The 17,263-nt window shown below is 41.3% G+C and overlaps 2 non-coding genes across 2 annotated transcripts; both read left to right on the top strand.

Moving 5' to 3' along the window:
• The first annotated feature begins 7,764 nt into the window (after positions 1 to 7,764).
• On the top strand, positions 7,765 to 7,836 carry Trnaa-ugc. Its single transcript has one exon. It is a non-coding gene; the product is annotated as a tRNA-Ala (tRNA).
• A 9,138-nt stretch (positions 7,837 to 16,974) lies between these two features.
• On the top strand, positions 16,975 to 17,046 carry Trnaa-ugc. Its single transcript has one exon. It is a non-coding gene; the product is annotated as a tRNA-Ala (tRNA).
• The last annotated feature ends 217 nt before the right edge of the window (positions 17,047 to 17,263 follow it).

Below are 17,263 nucleotides of genomic sequence, written 5' to 3'. Positions count from 1 at the left end.
GGGGAAGGGGAGGGGGAAGGGGAGGGGGAAGGGGAGGGGGAAGGGGAGGGGCAAGGGGGCAGAGAGAAGCTACAGTCAAGAGATCAAGAGAGCTAGGAGGTGGCAAGCAGCCCCTTTTATAGTGGGCAGGTCTACCCAGCTGTTGCCAGGTAACTGTGGGGAGGAGCATACGTGACTGTTGCCAGGTAACTGTGGAGGTGGAGTTTAGACAGAATAGTAACACCCAGCTCCAGATTATGCTAATTTTAGGTGAAAAATGTGAACAAAAGCCACCAGTCAGTGAGTACTGTATAGCTTTTCCAAAGTGTATCAGCAGCCCCTCAACAGGACCATCCCTAGGTTATGCTAATTTTACGTGAAAAGTCTGTACAAAAGCCACCAATCCCTGAGCAAGAGAACCCCCTATCTGTAAACAGGAAAACCCAACAATCCGTGATTGCCCCAACCTAAGGACTTTAAATTGCACCAATCTGCACTCTGGAAATCATCTCCCTAGGAATCTTGACCCCTATGAAACCCTAGATAAAGACTGTGTCTGCTCAGTTCCTGGTTGTCAGCTTCCTACTGAGAGTAGAAGCAGTCACTCCTGGATTCGTACTTCAGCATCCTGGACCCTCTCAACAGATAATCCTCTTTACTCCTTTGTATGAGTCTCTCTCCTAAGAAGCCAAGAAGAAAAAAAGGAAAGAAAGAAAGCGAAGAGCTGTGCTGAGGCTCTTGAGCCCACCTTCCCTAAAGAAAGTTTGGTGTGCTCAGAGATTGGTTGCTTTTGTTCAGACTTTTCACCTAAAATTAGCATAATCTGGGGATAGTCCTATTGAGGGGCTGGATATAGACTGTGAAAGTTTTGGAGGCTGGAGCAAGCTGTTTATGCTAGCTGGCATCATCATCTCCCTTAGGAGCTGCAAAGCCAATGCTGAGGAGGCTTCAGCTCAGAGCTGTGGTGCCTGGGCTCCCTTGCTCAGGATACACTTCTATATGGACACTGTCCCACCTCAAACCTGTACAGTTCCTGGACTCTAGTGTCTCAGGATGCCCTTCCATTGAGATAATTTCTCCCATCAGAGCTGTGTGGTACCTGGCCTTCTGAGTCCCAGGACACCTTCCCTTCTGAGCAGAAAGGCAAAAGGGGCTGTGATCACTATTCAAAGTAAATAAACATAAATAGGACTCTGAATAAATAAGTAAATGACGGCTTTCTCATGTGAAGCCCTGGCAAAACAAAAATGATGTCTGGCTCCCTTGATTAACAAGCTGTAAATAAGAAACATGTTTGTGGTTGGATGGGTAGCACCTAAGTCTTTGGTGTGGTCCTAATGGAAGGCTGCTGTCTCCTTGCTAAAAGAATGAAATCTCCCTCTGGGAGGAGACAAGCCATCTTCTCTCCACATAGGAATTAATAATGAGTTCTGTCAGCCACGCGCCTCGCCTGAGAAGAGGATCCACTTTAGGCATACTACAGCAAATAGGGAATAATTACCATTTTATGAGGTCATGTGATTTTTTCCTTCCCTGTTCTTCTAGCAGTCTCTCACAAAGCTGCAATCTTGCTCCTAAGTCTGCCTACTTTTCTGAATCCTCCCCCGAAACTCTAACTTTTCCTTTTCTTCTATCTCTTCTCTTAGGTGTACTTACACTAATACTTTTTGCTTACTTAACATTGTGTGGGTCAGTCTTTCTCTAAAGCTCATCTCCCTACCCCGCGGCTGCCTGTGAACCATGTGGCTGATATCCATGCTGGTTTTATTTTAAAAGAACAGCTTTTCCATGTTTTATGCTCCATCATTTTCCCAAGGACAGCTGGTGGGATTTACAGCTTACCTCCCTAGGATTTTCTTTTCACCTTTGTTTCCTACCTAAGATTTATGTATTGTTGTCTGCATATTTGTGTACCATGTGGGTGCCTGGTATCCAAAGAGGTCAGAAAGGCATCAGATCCCCTGGAACTAAAGCTATGCATGGCTGTGAGCCTCCTGGTGGATGCTGGGAACCAAACCTAAGTCTCCTGCAAGAACAAGAGCTCCTGACTCAGACTTTTCCTATTAAACTATAATGATGTTGTTCTTGAGAAGCTGGGGAGATGGCTATGTGCTAAAGAGAACTCTGTCTTGCAGAATAGCCTTGTTTAATTCTGACTACCCATATGGGAGATCATAAACACCTGTAACTCCAGTTCCTGGGGATCTGATTTGTCCTTCTGACCTATTGGAACACCAGGCACAGAAGAGGAATAGATAGATAGATAGATAGATAGATAGGTAGATAGATAGATGATAGACAGATATGTAGATGTAGATGTAGATGTTGTGTGTATATAGAAGGCAAAATACTCATACACACAGAATAACATAAAATAAAAATAATTAATGTACTCATGTTTCCATAGTCTTTTTACACTTTAGTGAATAGTGAGACTAAGAACTGCAAGAGGATTTGCTGATTTATTCTGGAATCAATATTCATTAAGGGATGTAATGAAGATGAGGTAAAAATGTGTCTGTCTGGGTTTCTCCTCATAGCAATGTTTGAGTACTTTAAATAAACCTTTAATGACCTGACATGCCACAGTTTGGGAAGTCTGGCCACTTGATCTGGTAACAGTAATGGGACCCTTTTCTTCTTAGTGCTTGCCTCTCTGTTTGGACAGGGGTGTGCTTAGTTTCTCTAGTGTACATTTCCCACAAATTTATGCACATTATCAATATTTTCAGTTGTGTTATCAGACTCTATAAAGTACAAATTTTAAACCTGTTTAATACTTAAGGATATTTCACATTTCAGTAAACACACTGCCGTGTTTATGTCCAGAGTCAACAGACTGATTTTGCCCTGTCTCATCCTCTGATCCATGGATATATTTTTCAAACAGTGGTGATGCTACTAGTCAGCTGGCTGGATGTCCTGCTGTTATATCCAGGAAGAAACCAAGGTGTATAGATAGGTAGGTTTTCAAGTGCTGGTGTTAGTCAGATTTCCTTTCCCACTGTGCTTGACAGCTGCCAGCTATGACAGAATGATGTCAAGTGTGAACCACTGGACTAGTCTCAGCCTGTGGATCCTCCATACCATTGACTATGCTATTGAAAATAGGTGAGAACATTTCAGATAATGTCATCATCATTAGGTCCTGAGACCCTCCCACATCCCTGGCATCTTGGACTTTCTAGTGGTTCCCCCCATTCCCTGCCCCACACTGCTGCATATTTCTATTAATTCTCCTGGTCCTCTGAGTTTCTCTCCTATCTCCTTCCATACCTGATCCTGCCCCCCACTTTTTTCTCCCCATCCCTCTGCCACCCAGGTCCCTCCCTCCCTCTGCCTCTCGTGATTATTTTGTTCCCTTTTCTAAGTGGGAGTGATGCATCCACACTTGGGCCTTCCTTCTTTTTAAGATCCATATGGTCTGTGAGTTGCATCATAGGTATTCTAAACCTTTGGCTAATATCCACTTATCAGTGAGTACATACTATGCATGTCCTTTTGGGTCTGGGTAACTTCACTCAGGATGATATTTTCTTGTTCTATCCATTTGTCTACAAAATTCTTGATGTCTTTGTTTTTAATAGCTGAGTAGCATTCCATTGTGTAAATATACCATATTTTCTATATCTATTCTTCCCTTGAAGGACATCTGGATTGTTCCAGCTTCTGGCTATTATAAATAAGGCCACTAGGAACATAGTGGAGCATGTGTCCTTGTGGTATGGTGGGACATTTTTTGGGTATATGCCCAGGAGTGGTATAGATGCGTCTTCAGCTTTTTCCAATTTTCTGAGGAACCACCAGATTGATTTCTAAACTGATTGTACCAGCTTGCAATCCCACCAACAATGGAGGAGTGTTCCTCTCTCTCCACATCCTCACCAACATGTGCTGTTGCCTGAGTTTTGATCTTAGTCATTCTGACAGGTGTAAGGTGGAGTCTCAGGGTTGTTTCGATTTGCATTTCCCTGGTGACTACAGATGTTGAACATTTCTTTAGTGGCCAAAATGCCTGACAGCAGGAAGATAGAACCTGAAGAGACTGCCTCCAGTAGATAGACACGGCCCCCATTTCATGGATGGAGCCACACACCCATCTCAAAATTTTTAAACCAGAATTGTTCTTGTCTAAAGGAAATGCAGGAACAAAAACTGGAGAAGAAACCGAAGGAAAGGCCATCCAGAGACCACCTTACCTTGAGATCCTTCCCAGTTGCAGACACCAAACCCCAACACTATTGCTGATGCCAAGATGTGCTTGCAGACAGGAGCCTGGCACAGCTGTCCTCTAAGAGGCCCTGTCAGCACCCGACTGAAACAGATGCAGATATTTACAGTCAACCACTGGACTGAGCCTGGGACCCCAATGGAAGAGTTAGGGGAAGGGTTGAAGGAGCTGAAGGGGATTGCGATCCCACAGGAAGAACAATATTATTAACTATTGTTAATCCTCAGGAGCTCCCAGGTACAAAATCAGCAACCAAAGATTGATAGGCTGGTCTGTGGCCCTGCTACATATGCAGCAGAGGACTGCCTCGTCAGGTCTCAGTGGGAGGAGATATGCTTGGTACTGTGGAGGCTTGATGACCCCAGAGAAGGGGGATGCTAGAGGGGAATTGGTAAGTGGGTGGGGGAGCACTGTCTTTGAGGCAAAAGGGAGGGAAGTGGGGTGGGGATCTCATGGACAGGAGACTAGGAAGCAGGAAAACATTTGAAATGTAGATAAATAAAATAATTAATAAAAAAAGAAAAGAAAATAGGTGAGGAAAGAACAAAACAGTTAAGTCTATTCTTGTGTCTAATGTTGCAATACCAGGTCTCACAGCACAGGAGACCATCCTCCAGCCAAGTCTCAGCAACCCTGTTCTATAGGGGAAAAAAAGGAGGTGAGGGGATTGAGGAACCAATTATGACATCTATTAAGAACAATCACCGCCTTGTCTTTTACCATCAATCAAATCATTGAGGCTTTGGTTTTAAACCAATCACAGTCTTACAGTCTTGCCTCTTAGCACCAATCTTGGTTGTTTACTCCCACAGGATTATGCCTCAGAAGCCCTAGTATATTTTGCATGCAGGACCACATAGTAGATCCAAGCATTTGTGGCTGGACTGATGTTTGCATTTCTCTTTTGGTGGCTTGCAGAGTACTTTCCTGTACAAAAGACACTAGAATGTAGGGATGAAGGTTCTATGTAGGTAGACACCAACTCCACCTTTCCATGTTCAATGAAATGTGTGTGTGTGTGTGTGTGTGTGTGTGTGTGTGTGTGTTTGTCTGTGTTTCTTTAAACAATGAAGCATCCTGTCAGTTTACAGGGATCAAACTATGGTCTTGGCAGTATCCTGGGTTGCTATGTGACCCCTTTAGCCAACATCTCAATTGGATTTTACCATCCCTGTATATGGACCTGAGATGGCCAATTAAGACTTCAACTTTCTCCTTTTTTGGAGACTACACTTGCATTGATTTCATATATTTTAGAAAGATTCTACTCCAGTAATCTCCTTAACACCTCTCAACTACCCATCAATTCTGTCTCTCCAATAATCTCTTCCTCAACGCTCACTCCTCTAACAATGCACCTGATCCTCCTATTCATTCACCCTCCCCATTCAACTACATCATCTACTCTATTCTCCCCTCCCAGAGAGATTCTTGTGTCCCCCTAGTCACTTCTTCTATACAGAACCTCTCTGGGTCTCTGGATTGTAGCTTGGTTATTATTATTTCTTTAACTGATGATACTCACATTTAAGCAAATGCATACCATATTTATCTTTCTGCATCTGGGTTATTTCACTCAGGAAATTTTTTTTATTCCATCTAGTCTCATCATGCAGATTTCATGATTAATTAATTTATGTTTAACATCGGAGCAATATTTATATCATACAAATGAATCACATTTACTTTATCCAGTATTCCATTGAGGAACATCTCATTGTTTACAACTTCTGGTTATTAATGAATAGAGCAACAGTGACCATGGTTGAGCAAGTGTCCTGGTGGTAAGATGAATCGCCCTTTATGAATATGTTCAAGAGTGGTACACCTGGAACCAGAGGTAAATAGATTTCCATCTGGCATACAAGTCGCCCCAAATCAACATATATGAACTCAGAGACTCAACCAGCAAGCACAGGGTCTGCACCAGGATGTCTGTATATATCACAGCTTTCAGGTTTGTATCATATGGCAGTCTTGAATGTGTGAATAGGTGGGTCTCTGATACTTGTGCCTACTCTTGGGCTCTATTGTTGTCTTGTTCACCTTCTATGTGATAGCTGTCTTTTATCTTATTCTAAGTTATTTTGTTATGTTTTCATGTAATCTCTTAGAAGCCTGTGATTTTGTAATGAGAGACAGAAAGACAGGGCATCCAGATGGGAGGGGATGTGGACTGAGTCTGGGAGGAGTACAGGGGGTGGAAGCTATACTTAGAGTATTTTAGGAGAAAAAAATGTAAATTTACTTCCAATAAAAGTGGAAAATTTAAGGAAAACCCCCAGAGTGAAACATAATACAGAAGGATCGTGACTCACAGAGCTATACTGACACATATTTTCTTAGCACTAGGTCGTTTGATTATCAACAATTACCCAGCAATGCCTAAGCACTCAGTCCCCACTGGCAGTGGACTGCTACTGCTTTTCCCTTCCCCAGACGTGACCTTGGGTCCCCTCTCTCCTTCCCTCTCCTTTTGCTTCTGTCTTCACCTTTCTACTTGCCCTCACTCTCCCTTGCTGCCTCCACTTCTCTGCCAGTACTTCTTGTCTTTTTGAAGTCATAGTCGGTGAAGTAGAGCAATGTCCTTAATCTTAGAAACAGTCTTAGCCGGGCAGTGGTGGCGCACGCCTTTAATCCCAGCACTTGGGAGGCAGAGGCAGGTGGATTTCTGAGTTCGAGGCCATCCGGGTCTACAGAGTGAGTTCCAGGACAGCCCAGGCTACACAGAGAAACCCTGTCTCGAAAAAAACAAAACAAACAAACAGAAAAAAAGCAGTCTCATATACTCTGTCACCTTCTCTGGTTATATGTATTATCTTTCACTCATCTGAACACATATAAAATATTCATTTAATGATTTTGTATGCTGAGAATTATATTAGATGGCATATGAAAAAAGGGACACATTGTAATAAACCTCTTATTTCCACAAGCTTACAACCCAGCTAGTGAGGCACCTAAACATCCAGAAACTTACAGCTCAATAGGGTTTTATGAACAAATAGTTATTTTAATTTACCCACTAGAATATATGAAGTGATAAATAGTGTTTGGGACAGTTTTGAAAGAAGATGACCAGCTTCCCTAAAATTTTTAAATCAGTGTTTGAAGCCCTGACAGCTAAGGCATGTTTTAAAAGAGAATAAAGTATGTTGAGGAAGTTACAGGAAACTTTGATGCACTAAGACCTAATAGCATATTGCTAATTCAGTAACATTATTATTAATTTGACATTAAACTATTAATTGAACTAATTATCCAACATAAAATTGAGTTAAAATTGATGAACCCGAGTAATTAAAAGTGTTGTTTATTGTAGGTCTGTCATGTTTTGAAGAGCATAATATTTATTGTCATTAATATTGCTATTTTCTTTTTATTGAAAATAAATTCTTTTCTCACAGAAGAAATAACGTAAAAATCCTCTAAAACATTAAAGTAGAAGCTATAAATTATAGACAAAGACTTGATGCAAATCCTTGCAAGACCTATGAATGCTGCATCTGCCTCTGTAACTTCATATATGCTATAATCAGGCTTCTAGCAGGCTTGGGGATGTAGCTCAATGGTAGAGCACATGCTTTGCATGTATGAGGCACCGGGTTCGATTCCCGGCATCTCCAAGTGGTTCTTTTTAATTTTTGAGTTTTTTTATTTCAGATTCTGTTTCCACATAAGGTGTCCTAAACGTTAACTTTCTGTTATGAGGGCATATATCCAAAGGTAATTATTGCCTGAAACCGCTCGTCTATCGTCATGACGACAATGTTCATCTATAACCATGACGACATTTCCATGGATACTTCTTGTGCTGGTGAGTACAGCGTGGTCATGCCTAAAGGAATATGTTTTGTTCACAGCTGGAGCAAAACTCTGCTTTTGTGCTGGCGGCAGTTTCCCTAAGAGTGTGTGCTTTGTTTGATGGTAGACAACAAGGGTGAATGAGTTCTGCTTTGAAAGAAAGGAAGAGGGGGCGGGGCGGAGCCATTTCTAGTGACTGAGCTGAGACAGAAAGAGCATTTGTGGTTGTCATAGTAACCTGGGGTCTTTGTGGACACCGTTTTCAATGGCGACTTAGGTGATGCAGTGAAAGGAGTATTCTCTGTAGCCAAGCTTATCGGTTCCTAGAGGTGAGCACTTGAATCTCCCTGAGGGTTGGAAGACAGATGCTGGGATCCCAGACCCAAGTAGGTTCACTCCCATATCCGGATTTGTGACCAGTGTGTCCCCTCCAGAAAAAGAGAGAAATGGGGCATTCTGCCTCTCAGAGGCTGCTGCTCTGCACTAGGCTACATGGGGGCCATTGTCAGGGTGTTCTGGAGAGCGAAGGGAGCTGGGGAGATAGGACAGAATATAGTGTGCACTCTCCTATTCTTCTGTGGAATGGATATGAGAGGTGGGACTTTAAGTGATAAAGCCTAAACAATAGTCTATGATTGTCCTGTATAGATGTCTCAGATGACTGTTTACATATGCAGTTGGTTAGAGGACTTTCTTTTGTCTGTCTTTTTTTTTTTTTTTTTTTTAGCTTGCAGTTTTGCTTAGTTTTGAGACCGTGTTTCACTGTGTCCTAGCCTGGTGTAGAACTCTCAATGATCCTCCTACCTCAGCTTCCTAGTGAAGGGATTACAATTGTGGGACACCTGTGTGCTTTAGATTACTTGGAAACTTTAAGTTGCATTCTTTTGTGGTACCCACAAAACCACATGACCCCTTTGTCACCTCAGAACCCATACCATGGTTCTGTCTGCACTCTTACCTTGTTAATATCGATAATAAACCTCTTATAAAGTTAACTGCAGGCCCAGAGCCTAATTAAAATTTATTTACATTCTCTTTAGCCCAGAAGTATCCATTCCCTGGCCCCTCTGTGTTGGAATCACCTAACATCTTATCACTGATAGTGTTTTACCTGGCATGGTAACACATTTTTTTAAAATTCACATTATGTTATCTTAAGAAAACCATAGCTTTCTACCAAGAAAAAAATCTGAAAGTGCCATCAGATAGCAGCCAATGCCAACAGCTGAGGTTTGCCCTAGTTAACACTGCCATCAATGTATATAAGAAATGTTTGATTTGTAGCTTATTTGCTCCTCTGGTATAAACCCTTCATGAAACTGCTTCCAAGTTGTGCCATGGAATTTGTAGTAACCTACATCTGTCTCATTCATTTTTGACTCCAGAATAAACTTCTTCTTCCCATTGAGGTGACAGCTATGTTATTGTATCAGCATTTGTACATGTGGTGTTGTGTACATACTTGTGTGTGTGTGTGTGTGTGTGTGTGTGTGTGTGTGTGTGTATGAAGTTTCCAGGAATATTCTCTGTGTGGGACATTAAGGATTAAATAATGAGCTCATGCCATTCACAGACAGATGCAAGTGTATATGAGGAACACATGTGGTAAACAACTTTCTACCCTCTGCATTGCTTGCCTAGTGTCATAACATTGATGTCTAAATGACTCCTGTGGGATTTGGAAGAGCCTAATAATGTAGTCATGAAAGTTAGTTAAATCATGTCTTGCTAGGATGATATCTTTCTAGTGTTTTAATTCTATTGCTGCTTCTTCAATGGTGATCTGGTGTTTGGTACATTGCTTCTTTATTCTCAATGTTGATTTATATCAATATGGCTCAGAATACTGATTTTCCACACTGTTATCCACTCATATTACCATTCTATAGTTTGAAGCTCAGTTTTTCCCAGTATTGGCCAGTGGAATTCATTGTGTCTGCATCTGATGCCTCTGGAGAATTTCCCGAGTCTGAACATTTCACTCTGTGCCTGTGTGTACTGTATAGAAATTGAGGGAAATGTAAGAGTAAATGGACAAGCTCACATTTCCACTGTGTGTATGCATTCCCTGGCATTGCTGGGTGTGTTCAGGATTCTGTTATCAGCTTGGAAGAGGAAAGGGATTCTGTATACCTTCCACTGAGTAGTCTGGTCAGACAAGCCAGCATCATTCCATCCTCTGTGTTTTAGCTGCTTTCTCCTCCTGGTGTCCTCTACTTCATGGGTTTATTTTCCTGTGTGTTACCTTCCAGTGTGACAGAGAAGGGTTTGATCTCTGCATCCCATTGTCCTCATGTAGGTCTCCAGCAGAAGTTGTGGAACATATTATAAGTGTGCCTCAAGATCTGGATTAAAGGTATTCCCATATGGATTAAGTGCATGTGTCATCCCACCTAGACAGAAAGGCCAAAAATCTTCTTGTTGTTCAGTAAACAGAACTGAAGGTCACAACAGTCCCAGTTTGGTGTTTCGGAGGATCCTTTTGAAGCTTCTGGTCCTTGGTCGTCATTGGAGTCACAGAAAAGTAGGTTTAAACACCAGCAAATGAATGCCCAAGAAACAAGATAACAGAACTTGAAGGTGAGAGTAAAGGCGAGCAGGCAAAACCCAAAAACTTTCTAATTCCACGTCCTTTCATGTGGTCTTCCAACAGAAGGTGTGGCCAAGATTTAGGGTGGGCTTTTTACCTCAATTATCCAAACAAGAAAATCTCCTTTAGGAGTGCCCAGCTGCTTGGGTTTTAGTTCATTTCAAATGTGGGCAAGCTGACTACCAAGATTAGCCATCATAATCCTCAATAAAAGTTTTGCCATATGACCAGCATACAGTATGTGTAACATCTTCCCACTAAAGGTTAGCCCATAATATTATTGTATGTTTACAGAATATCTCTTCATTATCCTTAATTTTTTTAAACATCATAATTTTTATTTCTGGTTTCCTTTCACTTGTCATGACCAATAAGTTTTTGTTCATTTTAAGTGTTCAATGTAATATTTACATGGATATGTGTTTTGAAATCCACTAGTTCCAGATTTTACTTTAACAGGCAATAAGAAAAGTTTTTTTCTTTGCTTGGTAAATGTATCTATTTTCATTTTTTATAAAATCAATATACCTGGATATTATATTATCAGTGTGTAATGTTGGCAGACGGGGATGGACATGATTTGATTCTTATTGATGGAAGATGTCTTGCCACCATATAGAGAAAGAATGAAGGAGAGCAGGATGAGAGAGTGGGTGGAGGCAGCCATTGAAGGACGTTTGGGAAGGATAAGGGGGGAATGAAAGTGAAGAGAAGACATGCTGTAGCAGTGTGTAGTGGGGAATAACCCTGTATGGTGTTGTCTGGGATAGAGTAGGTAGTAGCTGTATCTGCCCTATATTTGGCTTGTGGGGAACATTCTAACAGCTCTGGTTTCATCTAGATACATGAAGATACAGTGGTTCTCTTTAAGGACATCAGTTGTTCTGGATGGGGTTTTTTTTTCTTTTACACGTTCTGAGGATATTCTGCATACTCAAACTAGTTACCTTGAAAACTGAAAACTAGCCATTTAATAATATCTGTTAGCCGATGAAGAATTCTCAGATGTAAGCTCTCTTTTCCAAATACAAATGTAGCAAAATTTCCGAAAGAGTAAGATCCTTTGCATTTACCTTAAAAAAAAGTGAACACAAAATTTACTATATTCTTGGAAATGTTTCTTTTTCTACAGGATGTTGGGCATACTGCCAGTTTCACTGATGAATCAAATGAGAGTTTTAGTAAAACTGAAAGTACAGAGAGAGTCTAGATGCTACAGCTAAGGCCTGCCCCAATTCTTTCTCCAGAAGTCCATCTTAAAATATGCACAGTTCAACATCATTCTGACACATATACAGGGATAAGCAGGAATAATCACCAAAACCCCCTACAAGATCTGTAGGCAAGCTTTCTGATACACCTTTTTCACAGAGTGAGAAGCTTGGCTCTGAGAAGAGTCTTCCTCTGTCTTATCCTACCAAATATGCCCTGCCTGGTGTTGGAAATTAGTTCCAGGGCCTGCTGGCTCAGGGAAACACATCTCTTTCAGTCTCTCAGAACATAATCCCAGGTCTCAGATAGGTCTGCGATCCCTTTATTTTTCTCACATACTCCCAGGAACTTTTAGCACTATGGTAGTGGACCCACACTCACAGTTTAGTACAAAGGGAACCCAGTTCCTCCTTTCTCATCATTTTGATCTCTACAAACTGTACTAAATTTTACATTTCCTCTGCATATCAGTCATCATTACTCTGCTTAAATATGTGACTGATCATTTTGTCAAATATTTTTTCCTATTTTTCTGTATGGTTAAAACCATTGATTCTGCACAGCCAGCCTCAGATAGTAGAACAGCAGCATGCAGCCCCCTTTTGCTTATCTTTGGGAAAGCTGGGGACATGCAAGCACACACGCGCACACACACACACACAAACACACACACACACACTATTGATAGAAGATGTACATGTATATATCTTCTGCACATAGTGTCAGTATTGATTGTGCTCAGTTTCATGGAGTAAATGAATGAGGTGTGTGCTCTGTGTGTACCTGTATGTATGTGCTGTCATACTAGCTTCTATAGCTTCATCATGTCTATTCTTTATATTCACCTTAGACCGGGATTGGGTTACAATATCGGGTTTACATTAGATATGCCTAAGATATGAAGTTGTATACGCCATGAGAATATACTCCAGCCTATGTTCTTCCCCTCCCCACCATACAGTACATCAGACCTGATTTGCACTGATGCAGTTCTCATGGTAGCCACAGGGTGGCAGAAAAGCTATATGCTTACATTTTCCTGACAGGGGCTGATGTCTTACAGAGGAGCAAATATCCCCAAGTTAATGTATTTCTAGTGTGTTGGGAAGCTTCACCGGTATATTAGAGCAGTTCCATCCATGGGTTACCACAAATCTAGTGCTCAACAATTCCCTTCATCTCCACTCAGTGTAAAGTGAGGAGTTCAAAATGTATATACAGAGGATTTTGTAGAGAATATAGTATTCATACAGGGGTTGAATTCGGTGGCCCTCAGGCGCGTTTCTGACATATTTCAACTCCTCTCCAGATGACTATGGTATGACTACATAGATCCCTCCCTGTCAGACACTTTGATTCTCTGTCAATCATCAGCATTGCGCTATGTTCCTGGGTGACTTTCAATAGCAACCTGGTGTTTGTGGTCTCTTTTACAATTAATCTTTCATGCTTATCATTTTTACAGGTAAAACCAGAAACATTCTATTTAAGGCAGTTTATGCTTTCTTTTTGTGTGTGTGCACCTGTGGGTGCCTGTGCATGTGCCTGTGTTTGCATGTGTGTGAGAGACTATGTGTTTTTGTGTCTGTCTGTATGTGTGTGGTGCATGTGCACGTTTACATTTATGTGAAGGCCACAAGAGGACATTGGGTGACATACTCCATCACTTTCTGATTTATTTACTTGGGAAAAGTTCTGTCACTAAACTTGTAATTAGGCTGGAAGGCAGCAGGTCTCACCTGAAATCCATCTCCACAGCAGAGGGTTACAGTTGCCTGTGTCAGTGTGGCCAGCTTTTTTGCCTTTGAAAGTCTTGGCGAAGGGACAGTCCTAGAGTACAGGAGTATTGTAGGAAACTAGTCAGGAAGTACAGCCTATTATTATCATGAGCAAAATGATGCATATTAATAGTTAGCATTCTTATGATCCCTGACATTAGCATTATGACCTCTCATTCTGTTGAATGTGTGCATATGCAAATGTAATTCATATGTCCCATTTGAGTATTTTCCTATAGAGTGTAAATATTCTGCTTTTCTGTTGTTTCTGCTTTTGCTTTCATAGACACTGTTATGCTGAGTACATTAACACCTTCTGATTAAAAATCAATGTATAAAATATGATCCACTTTTCCATTCTTGCTCATAGATGGGTGTGGGGTTTTCATGTGTATGTATGCACGCTATGGGGACACACATATTTGCATGGGTGCTTCCATTGTTTCCATACTGAGTGCCCTATTTGTGCTAGGTCTGAGACCATCAAATTAGAAGTACTCACACAGGGTCCTGCGGTCTGTGCAGGGCTATGAGAAGTAGAAGGCAGGCTTGATCACTCCCTTGTCTGCTACATTGTTATTCTTTACTCCCTGTGATATTTGTTATTACTGAGGATCAGGAAGAAATCTCTTCACCCATACCATACCAGCAAGAAAATAAGAAAACAGAAGTCACAGGGAATCAAAAGCATTAGACTGGAAGCACCCACTACTCCAGTGTGGTCCTCAACTTTCACCTTGTTGGGACTGAGTCCTGTTAGCTACTGCACATGCTAAGCTAGCAGTCTCCTGAGCTCCTGGGAATTGTTTTGTTACCACAGCTTGTCTGGTTGGAGGAGCTCTGGGATTACAGGTCTGCACTGTCTCAGACAACTTTAAATGAATTCAGGAGATCTGATCTCTGGTCTTCATGCTTTTCTGGCAAGTACTTTACCCAGGGAGCCATTTCCTCCACCCCACACCCCACCATTTCCATCTCACTGCTGTATTCTGGAGTCTCTGATTCAAATCTTGTCATTAAGAGATAGAGGATTTTTTCTTTGTGAACCAGCCGCTCTTCTTCTAAGTTTCTCTCTCAAAGGCACAATGCACAGATATCAAAAGGCATCAATAAGTATAAAGTCTTTCCTTGTAAAATGAATCATAACAGAACAAGACTAAAAATAATACAGATGTTCACCAGTGTGGGAATGAATAACTCAAGTTAGGTCTGCATCTTCTACTAGAACACAGGTATAATAAAGCAGAATGTCTCCTTTTTTACTGTAAATGATCTTCGATGTATTACTAAGTGAAGGGGTTAAGTTATTTAAAAATGTCTAGACCCGATGCTATGTAGTACACATTGGATGTATGTAGCATTGGATAGCCACATGAAGCCATTCAAATATAAGATTAAATTCATACTTAATTTTCCCATCATATTCATCCTTCTTCAAGTATTTATATGTTCAGTTTCCAAAATTCATAGAAGCATAAATGTAAAGGAAAACAAATAAGATTTATATTCAACTTCACAGGTTCCTAGAGTAACAATAGGTTTTAGAAAAGGGGAACTCTTGGCTATTGAAAGGGGACTGGTTAGCTGTATGTGCCACTCAAGTGCAGGGAAGGCGTTCCCTGCTGTGGACTCCCATTGTAAATATTGTATACTTTGTAAACTTTGTAAACCCTCAAGGTAGAAAATCTGCGAGGTACCAGCACCACTTGAGGAGCTCCAGCAGCCAGGACCCTCCCCCAGACCTGCCTAACTGACATAACAGAGATTCCAGCCTCTGTAAATGTCACAAAGTTTATCTACAGCTTCTCAACAGGAACAGCTCCAGGTTATGCTAATTTTAGGTGAAAAGTCTGAACAAATAATACAAATCCCCTGAGCAGGAAAACCCACCAATCCATGAGCAGGAACAACCAAAGATCGCTGAGCTCCCCCAAGCTCAGGACTTAAAATGCCCCCAATCCTCACACTGGAAATCTTCTCCCTAGAAATCTCAGCCCCCTGAGAAACCCTTTACAAAGATTGTGTCTGTTTAGGGCCCAGGGTCTTCTCCCTCCTGGAAGCAGAAGAAGCCACTCCCCTCTTTGTCCCTCCATATCCTGAACCCTCCCAACCGGTCTCTTGTATGAGAGTGTGTCTGGTGTGTCTCTCCTACCTGAATTAAAACAAAAGCAAGGAAAGAAGTGGAGTCAGGCTGGGGCTCCTGAGGCCCTCAGCTCAGCTGGGAATACCTGCCCCGCCCCACCCCAACTCCCACCCCTGGAGCTGCAAAGCCTCTGGTGAGGAGGAGTCCTCTCAGAGATGTGTGGCTCATGGGCTCACCGACCTAAGAATAAGCTTGCAGTTGGACACTGTGGAACCTCAGTTCCCGGGGATCTGACACCTCCTTCTGACTTATTCGAGTACCAGGCACAGAAGAGGAATATATACATACATATATAGCTAGATAGATATGCAGATGTAGATGATGTATAGGTATGTGTATATGTATATAGAAGGCACAATACTCATACACACAGAATAACATAAAAATAATTAATGCACTCATGTTTCCATAGTCTTTTTACACTTTAGTGAATAGTGAGACTAAGAACCGCAAGAGGATTTGCAGATTTTTTCTGGAATCAATATTTGTTAAGGGAGGTAATGAAGATGAGGGAGAAAATGTGTGTAAATCTAGTGCAGACAGCTTCAAGCCAGGCCAGAGCCATATCCTCCGACGAGCAGCAGTCGAGTTTGGTCTTAGTACAGTTTTCTTAAGGAGTCTGTGGAGAGTTCAAGACAGCTGGTGATGAGTAGTCTGCCTAGCTCCTTTCCACTTACCCACCGGAATATATGAAATGATAAATAGTGTGTGGAACGTTGTGAGAGAAGATGGTTAGCCTGCCAAAAATTCTGAAAACAGTTTTTGAAGCCCTGAAAGCTAAGGCATGTTTTAACAGAGAATAGGGCTGTGTTCAAGAAGTTGCCGAAAACTTTGGTGCTCTCAGATATGATAGCATATTACTAATTGAGTAACATACTATTAATAATTTGGCCTGATACTGTCAATTGAACTAAAATTCCAGTATAAAATTGTGTTAAAATTGATAAGCCCAAATAATTGAAAATATTCTTTATTGTATGTCTGCAATATTTTGAAGAGCATATGATTATTTGCCATTAATATTATTATTTATTATTTTTATTTATTATTAATATTATTATTTTCAATTGAAAATAGATTTTTTGTCATACAAGAAATGACATTAAAATCTCCAAAACCAGTAAATGGGAAGTCATCAATAATACACAAAGATCTGATGTAGATCTGTGCAAACTTGTGAATGTTGCCTCATCCTCTGTGAGTTTATATATGAAACAATTAGAGGTCTTTCAGACTTGGGGATGTAGCTCAGCGGTAGAGCACATGTTTTGCATGTATGGGGCCCCGGGTTCGAGTCCCGGCATCTCCAAGATATCCCTTTTTAGCTTTTGAGGTTTTATTTTCAGGTTCTGTTTCTACACACGGTGTCCCAGACATTATTTTCTGTTATGAGGGCGTGTATGCATAGTTAATGAATTGATAAAAGAGTTCATCTATGACCATAACCCCACTGTTCATCTATAACCATGACATTTCCATGGAGACCTCCGTAGTCTAGTGAGTACAGCATGGTCATGCCTCCCGGA

This window comes from Grammomys surdaster, unplaced genomic scaffold (genome assembly GCF_004785775.1).
Source record: "Grammomys surdaster isolate TR1022 unplaced genomic scaffold, NIH_TR_1.0 200, whole genome shotgun sequence".
In the NCBI taxonomy this organism is placed as follows: domain Eukaryota; kingdom Metazoa; phylum Chordata; class Mammalia; order Rodentia; family Muridae; genus Grammomys; species Grammomys surdaster.
The sequence above is the reverse complement of the archived record's forward strand: the minus strand, read 5'-3'. Positions and strand labels throughout refer to the sequence as shown.